The sequence below is a fragment of the Calypte anna genome, chromosome 1, assembly GCF_003957555.1.
Source record: "Calypte anna isolate BGI_N300 chromosome 1, bCalAnn1_v1.p, whole genome shotgun sequence".
NCBI lineage: Eukaryota > Metazoa > Chordata > Aves > Apodiformes > Trochilidae > Calypte > Calypte anna.
The window spans coordinates 112,748,579-112,757,602 of NC_044244.1; positions in this window are offsets into that span (position 1 = coordinate 112,748,579).

Sequence of the window (9,024 nt, forward strand, 5' to 3'; positions counted from 1 at the left end):
AGAAAAAATCCCTACTGTAACCTGTGACGATTTCCATCAAGACCACCTTGTGTGACTTCTCAGAGCTCTGTTTAGCAGTTGTCACTGCCACTTTCAAAAAGATAGGCCCAGAATGCAAGGGGAAGTGCCTGGCTATGCATACCTTCTTGAGGAACAAGCAGGTATGCAGCCCTGCTGCATTCAAGTGTTCACAGCAAGTCATCTAAGTCTGCCGGGCCTACAGGGTTATATGTGAGTCAGGCAAACCAAAGCAATCAGAGTGCACTTTGTAGTGTCAGGGCAACAGAAAGGAAGGTCAGGAAAGCTGTTCTCAAATGTGGGCTGCTTGCCTCAGTGGTGCTGATTTACCTGAAGCCAAGATGCTGAATATAGGTGTAAGGGTAACTTACAGCAGCAGGAGGTAGTTGCAGTTGTGTTCTGCTTATTCCTTTGGCACACACTAGAGGTACAATGCCGTACTCCCAGTGCCAGTGCAGGTGTCTGGTTTGGGTGGCAAAGTCCAAGCTGTTACCCTATGACCAGATCATGAAGCTGCACATCCACCCATAGGAATGGAAGTGAGGGGTTCCACAGGAGGCAGCTTTGCAATTATTAGAAAAATGCATCGCCCGTTGTCTCTTTTCTTAGAATCATAGAATCATAGAATTGTCTGGGTTGGAAGGGACCTCAGAGATCATCGAGTCCAACCCTTGAACCACCGCTGCAGTTACCAGACTATGGCACTGGGTGCCACATCCAGTCTCTTTTGAAATATCTCCAGACACGGAGAATCCACTACTTCCCTGGGCAGCCCATTCCAATGCCTGATCACCCTCTCCAGAAAGAAATTCTTTCTAATATCCAACCTAAACTTCCCTTGGCACAACTTGAGACCATGCCCTCTTGTCTTGCTGAGAGTTGCCTGGGAAAAGAGACCAACCCCCACCTGGCTACTCCCTCCTTTCAGGTAGTTGTAGAGAGTGATGAGGTCTCCTCTTCTCCAGGCTGAACAACCCCAGCTCTCTCAGCCTCTCCTCATAGGATCTGTGCTCGAGTCCCTTCACCAGCCTGGTTGCCCTCCTTTGGACCCGCTCCAGGACCTCGATATCCTTCCTAAACTGAGGGGCCCAGAACTGGACACAGTACTTGAGGTGTGGCCTCATCAGCGCTGAGCACAGGGGCAGAATTAAGCAATTCTTAATGAATTCCTTAAGAGAGAGGGTGATCAGTACGATTTTCTAGATACTTTTTTTTGTTATTACCTCAGGAATCCTAGAAGTGGTTTTCATTCTTGTGAGCAGTGTAACAAGATGCAGGTATCATTATGAGTTCAATCCTCATCTTACACCTGTGAAAGAAGGACTGAGCCTCTAGTAATTTAGCATGCATGCACTGGAGCTGCTTGCATTAACTGATGCAATGCCTCAGTGTGGAGATCATTTCTGTGTGTTGACACAAGTAAGCATATATATTATTGGGTGGCCTTTGGAGTTTGACTTCTGAGTGGTTTTAGTTTTATAATCTTGAATGTCATCGAGCCATCAAAAGGAGCCTACAGCAATAAAAAATTCAGTGTGTTTGCTCTTTAGCGTCAAAGTACCATTTCTGAACTGTGGGAACCTCCTGTATGTGAGGTTTTATATCTGCTTGAACTTTTTATCTACAGGATGCTTTGTGTTTTCTGGTGTTGAAGGTTACACAGTGGTGAAACTGTGAGTCTTTTCAAAGACACTTCCTCTGCAGCACGACTGGTTTTCAGAAACATTTCTAAGGAGATAATACCCAGTTACATGTTTTTGCCTGAGAGAACATTTATGTGGTGAAGGAATGACTATCAACAGGAGACTCCTGGAAAAAGAAGGAATAAACACAATAAGGCATTAGGTGTACAAATCCTGTGTATTTGTGTGCTAGGACATGAGTACCACTGTGAAAGAGCTGTGGTTATTTTCATTTCAATAGCTACCCTTTTCAAGCTCGTGCTTGTCATCTGCTTGGACTCCTTGTTTGTCTGAAGTAGGTTTATCACATTCAGATCCCTTGGTGACTAATCTGACTGGAAAGAATCCCATTTATTAAATATTCTTCTATCAGGACTGTGCTAGATCTTCTTAGCTTATTTTCCATAGAAGAAAAATATCTGTTCTTGTATTATGCCAAGTAATTCAAACACTAATGAAGTAAACCACACTGATTATCTGCATGTGGGTTTGTGTTTTTTATATATATACTGTTCAGTGATATTCATAGAATCATAGAATGTGTTGGGTTGGGAAGGACTTTTAAAGGTCATTCGGCAATGAGCAGGAACTTCTTAAACTAGAGAAGGTTGCTCAGAGCCTATAAAGCCTGACCTTGAGTGTCTCCAGGGACAGGGCTTCCACCAGCTCTCTGGGCAACCTGTTCCACTGATTCACCACCCTCGTAGTAAAGAACTTCTTCCTAATATCCAATCTAAGTCTGCCCTGCTCTAGTTTCAGACCACTGCCCCTCATTTTATTGCTACACATTTTTGTAAGCAGTCCCTGCCTAGCTTTGTTGTAGACTCCCTTCAGACACTGGAAGGGAGCTATAAGGTGTCCCAGGAACTCGATAAATTAGAAAATCCTTCTTGATACTGAAGTTTTGGTTATCTTGGCTGCCACACTCAGAGATCAGTGTAAATGGGCATCTGGCAGAGGAGCAACTTCCAAGTGCAGGGATGGATGGAGCATTCCTTGTTGACATACCCCTGTCCATTGCCATAGGGTGAGGTGTGTTTCTGTTCCTCCTGGCTGCACAGCAGGGCAACCAAGCCACTTGCTCCCAGTTTCTGTGCTGCATACTTGGACCCATTCAGTGGGTAAAAAATGCCATGGAGCTGCAGAGGTGTTAGAGTGACTATATGGATGCCCTCTGGGAGGTCCCAAGACTTCAGCCTATGCTTAGCATGGGGCTTTACCTCCAACTGGGAAAAAAAACACAATCTAGTAGCAAAGGGCAAGCAAAACAGTTTTCATGCCAGTAGAACAGAGCCATTGCTGACTAGCAGACCAGGTAATGACTTGTAGTGTGCTGGTTACTGGTCTCCTGCTCCACAAACCTGGAGAAGAAGCTGGATCTGCTGGTTTCATGGCTCCTGCTTAACCATCCAAGTAGACCAGAAAGTTTCAGGCCTCCTGTACATTAAAAGATGTTACTTATTTATTTCTAGGACACCATCCTGGTTTCACTGGGGTAGAATGATAGGCTGGTCATGGTAGGCAGGCTATCACCAGTTTCTGAGTGAGCTGGGAGCTTCAGTCAGGGCAGCTGTCCCAAGCTGACTAACAGGGGTAAGCCCACCATGAACATCACACTCATTATGAAGGGAAAGGCTTGCTGAGGATTGGGAGCTCCTCTTCCTGGGGCTTATTCTCATCAGATTTCTTCTCCTAATGATCCTGAGGACTGGTCTGAGTATAACCCTGTATGCTTTGTGCTGTCATTAGTATTGGGTTTGCAATTTCATTAAATCTGTTTTCATTTCAACTGACAAGCGTCCTTTTCCCAATTTCTCTTCTTGGATGAGGAGGGGTTATCAGGTCATAGAGCAACTGCTGTTTAGCACCAGATCTGGGATAAACATAGGCAGACATCCATAACTGAAAGCATCCCTTATTGTCAGGCTGTATAAGGAGAGAGTGACTGAGTAGGATTAATCTCTCCTGATTTTGTCTAAAAAGAAGATATCTGGGTTGTCTGTACAGTTTACAGAGAGGGGTGTATTGCACAGGCACAGTTCATCCTGCCCAGGGGGAGCCAATATAAAAACATTCTTGCAAAGCAAATGAAAATCCAAAAAAGAAAAACTTACCACCCAGCATCAAGCAGAGCTGGAAAGAAGATGACACAGAACAGGTGAATCCCTGCACAGAAAGTAAGGATGCTGCCTTCCAGTTTGCTTTTACTTTGGGCATTTAGACTGATGAGATGCATTAGCTCTGGAGACAGAATCAGGGCTTATACTTACATTTTTATGCACTTCAATGCTTCTTCAGTGTGGCCGAGACTGGAAAGGGAAGTGCTGAGATCCCAGGAGAAAGATTTTCCTTTCTGATATCCCCAAAGGCAGATGTGTTGACTTTACTTGGCTCCCTCTGGGAAATGTCTTATTGACCCCATCACCAAGTTTGTCCAAATAAAGAGACAGACTGGCTCTTAGTTTGAGATATGTAGACAGCTCAGGTAACTATCCATCTTTCATGCTTCTAGTTTTACCTGTATTTTGGTAGTTGGCAGCCCTTGATCCACTAATATTTCATCACAAAATCTGTCAGACAAGAATACATCCAGCAAACACCTGGAAGCAATGACCATGGCCAAGGTGTCCTCCTTTTTCCCAGATCCTTGTCACAGAGGAACAGTATGTCTCAAGTTTTTTATTCATACCTACATGCATCTGTACACACATAAGTACACAAAATCCTTAAGGTTCAAGCACACATTAATCTCTGGTTGGCACTAGTCTGAAGGAATTTAGAATAGACAGAGGCCATGTGCTAAGATTGCTTCCATAATTCATTATTGCAAAATATGACAAAGCTTTTAAAAATAAAAATGCTAGTTAAAGACAGGAAAAACCTATTATAAATAAACCAATTAATTAACGTACAGAATATGGTTGTTATCTAGTGTATTTTCTGGCCATCTAGCAGAAAAACTTTCCAGAAGGCAGCAGACATTTTAAGCACCTGTAAAAGAAAAGAAAAAAAGGACTGAGGAGCCTCTTCTCTTCTCTTCTCTTCTCTTCTCTTCTCTTCTCTTCTCTTCTCTTCTCTTCTCTTCTCTTCTCTTCTCTTCTCTTCTCTTCTCTTCTCTTCTCTTCTCTTCTCTTCTCTTCTCTTCTCTTCTCTTTTTGCAATTGTTGTGGTGTGAGTATATAAAACATCAAAAGCCTGGAGTACCCATTAGAGATTTTATTAATGGATAGTTTCATTTCCTAAAACTAATTGATTTCTAAATTTTATTAGGAGATACTGAACTTTTTTTAGTATTAATAATGTAGTAATTGGCTGAATTTTTTTCTCATTTTCATGAATAGCAGGTAGGTGTTTGCAACACTCACTGTAGAAGCAGGCAAGCAAGAAAAAGAAATGTTTTTCTATCCCTTCCTGATTTCTGAAGCAAGCACAAAATCTTGGAGATTAGATTGGCAGAGCTGAAATCTCATCATCAGGTTGCTGATGCAAAGATGCAATCCAAATGATGGTGGTGGAACACTGCTGATTAATCCATCTAAATTTCCACAAAGCCAGTCTTTACGGTAATTTCAAGCTTGAGGCCAACAAAGCCATGGTTCTCCCCAATATTTTGCATTTCCACACACCTCTGGTCATGTTGCATCAGATTGAGATAGGGTATAAAAGCTGAGTTACCAAAAAGATGTCTCTCCTCACAGGAGCCAGTGTCCACTTGTCCTCCCAGAGACTTAGCAGCTCCAAGCAATGGGTTTAGAGAAGTAGGGGGGTGACCTTCAGAGAGACCTCATGTTTCAGAGAAACTCTGCAGCCTTTTTCTCATCCTGCTCTGGAAGTGTTGTTGGGAGAATTTGAAGTACAACAGCCCATGAATGTGACCTTCTCCTTGCCCCACTACTCTGGCCCTCTGACCATTGGTAAGCTATAAGAAATGACCTCTCTGGGGATGTGCAGTCAGTCCCCAGCTCTCCATGAAAGCAAGGCTGAAGCTATCTGTGGGTGCATAAAGCCTGATGACCAGAGATGTAGGCAAGTGACAGAAGGGACCCACATGGACAGTGGCTGTCCCCAAATCAAGGGGTACATATGGTCTTAATCTTACAAAGTTTCCCAGCCTGTCGATGACATATGTCCAACCATGATGAGATAGGCTCTGCTAAATCATAAAATGGGCTTAAAACTGCTGAAATTTAGAAAAAAGGAAAAACCCAGTAATACGAGAGGTATTTACAGTATTTATTTTGCATTATTAGCTTATACCAAAGTTAGAGCTGCAGCTTCTTTGCAGCGCTGGACAGCAGAACCTCACTTCTTTAAAAATGGCACAGCCCAAGATGTTTGTATGATTCTAAGAATCCTGAATACAAATATTTAAAGACAAGGCTTTGTAACCACAAAATCTGTGGTGGAGTCACAAGAATTGGCAGCATTTGCTCTGAGTCTCCGTTATATGTAAGATCCAACAGTTGCAGTAACTTTGAGAAAACATGCCAAATTTTTGGCATGGCTCTTGGAAAAGAAATGCTGAGCTTTTAAGGGTTGTATTCTTTATTTCTCTTTCTCTACAGTCATGCCTGAGGTAGCTGGTACCAAAATACATAATTCCCAGTAATAATATATAATATTTCTGTCCAAGAATAATAATGTATATAAAAATGTGTGGCACCCTCAGGAACAAGTTTCTGGTGACAAGATAATTTATGACAATTAGCAATACACATCTATTTCCACTCACATTTACAACACTTTTACTAATATTCATCTGCAATAAATTCATTTCTTCTTTCTTTCCAGACCAAAACACAGTCTGAATGACAAATTAAATACTTACACATATTTACAAATGCATTCTGCAAAATCCACTTAGTGCACTATGTTGGCACTATAAGATAGGGAATATAAATCAGGTGTTGCTTTCCAAGGAGAAGATAGGGAATATAAATCAGGTGTTTCTTTACAAGGCGGGACAGAGAGGACTGGCACAAAACCAAGCAAGTTATCTCCCAGGGACTACAGCAAGAGCAGGGTTCCTGAATACCAAATATGTCCCTGATTATGTATCTTCTTGTTCCTTATCTGCTCCTTGCACAGCACTGTGTGGAGGAGACCATTCCCATGTGACCCCTGCCAGGTCCTGCACTGTAATCTGAGGGCTCTCTGATCAAGGCCAGGACATGATGCACTTGTGTTCAGATTCCACGAGGCCAGGAGATTCAGGACATGCTCACCTCTGTGGATATTACCTCCTGAAGTGCTGTTGCCATGGGTTGCCCCACTCTGTTCTCCTTCCTAAGCCCTCATGAGCCCTGAATAGACCTAAGAAGGGAAGTTCCACAGCCACTTGGGGTCCCTTCCTTGAGGTGCTCCAGGACAGGGGCAGTGGCCCAGGCATAGGAAAAGTGCAGCTGGGAAAACTGAGCCATGGGTGGAATTCGGCATCTGTTTCCATTTAAATTAATTGAACACTAAGATCCATAAAAGTGGAATAAATCTTCTGAGGCTGCTAATCTCAGTGGTGGCAGAGCACATTGCTCGTCTCTTTGCGTGACTTTTTGATTGAAATAACTCTGTACCCCTCTGCTTCAATGGCATTTAACTGAGGCATCTTGAAAACATGGCAATGAACAAGACTGTGACAGACTTCATTTTATTAAGCATAGTGGAAAGGGTTGTCTGTACAAAGATTTAGCCAGCATCAGGATGTTTTCCAAGGCACTTTAACCTCAGTTGTGTCTAAAGAGGAAAAAAACAATGGAGTATGTGTTTGTGTTACAGCCACCATCACATCTGAGACACTGGTAACTTATATGTAGACATTCAGAGATAAAACCATAAGCTGGCTAAGCTTAACCTAAAGAATTAACATCAGGGGATATAGGTGCTCCGTATAGCAGACCTTAGAATAGTGGATTACAGATACTGCACAGGCTAAGAAAAACAAAACAAAACAAAACAAAACAAAACAAAACAAAACAAAACAAAACAAAATAAACCAACAATCCTATGGTCTACCATAGCTGTCTTGAATCTGTTCTCCTGCTCCCAGAACATGAAAAAACCTCAGTGGTAAACCACAGCCCCCAAATAACAGGAAAGGCACAACACTGACAATGAAGAGTTATGAAGTCATATGCTGTCACTCCATTGCCCCTTTCTCTCCAGTTCCTGGTACTTAACCTCCACATCAGCCTGGACTACAGGGACTTGCCCACTGGGTAGGTAACCAGTCAGTCTGATCCTGGGATTGAAACACTTGCCTGGGGGCAAGTACAAAAATTACATGCCAGCTTTGTTAACCCTGGATGCCTCTGCAGAAGTCAAAGATACCTCCTATTTTTCAGGGTCAGGTAATGTGTTTTTTTTTCAACCATTAAGTGACAGGGAAATATGTGCACTGGAAAAGCAAAGGATCATGTTTTTTGGTGACAACTTAATTTTGTTTGAGTGTTTCACTCTTTGTGAGATATGGAAAGGCAACATATTAGATTGTTGTCCCAGCCTTGGAGCTTCTCTGACTCTACCTTCCCATTTTCCAGAACTTCCTTCTAGCTTCTGTAGCCTGTCTGCCATTTGAAGCACAGTAGCATCCCATCAGCAGGGGTGAGCACTGTGCTTGTACCCCAGCTGCCTCCCCTTCTCACCCTGCCACTTGCCCTCCCTGGAGGCACCTGCAGCATCCTCACAGTGAATCCCCTGGTACGTTTTGATATCTCCTCTTCCCTCTCTCCCTCTTTTCCTCACACATTTTGTCAGCCTAATCTGAGGGTGCTTTTTCTGATTGGTGTTTTTAGTAGTGTGTATCTTCACAAATGGGATCTGGGATGGATTGGACCAGCCCCACTCCTGCTGAGCAGACTCCATGAATGGCCTTAGGGATGCAATTTTTCAAGGGGTGAGTAAGCTATGAGCAAAGAAGGGCACTGTCCCAAATGGGAGGGCAGCCCAAGGGACACCCTGGGCTTTCTGTTTCCAAACTATGCTTTCTTTTCCATTTATACTATTAACATACTCCAACTACCTTCCCAAGTGAGCTCTCATGCAGAAACAAAGTTGATGTGATGGTGTGATAACACAAAATGTCATAATCTCTTTCAAAGGGTCTCATAACTTCTGACGCCTCAAGAACTTTGGAAGTGCTTAGTCTTTTGAAATGTCTGGTGATCTTTTGTCTCTTGGACAGTCTCTGGAAACCTGTGGTTTTGAGGCTCATACTGGACAACCCTTTATGGAGAGAGCAGCAGGTACTCTGGTGGAATTTCACAGTCTTGTGACCTGCCTGTACTATGGCCTGCACCACTCTGAGGTAGAATATACTCTCAAAGGTTGA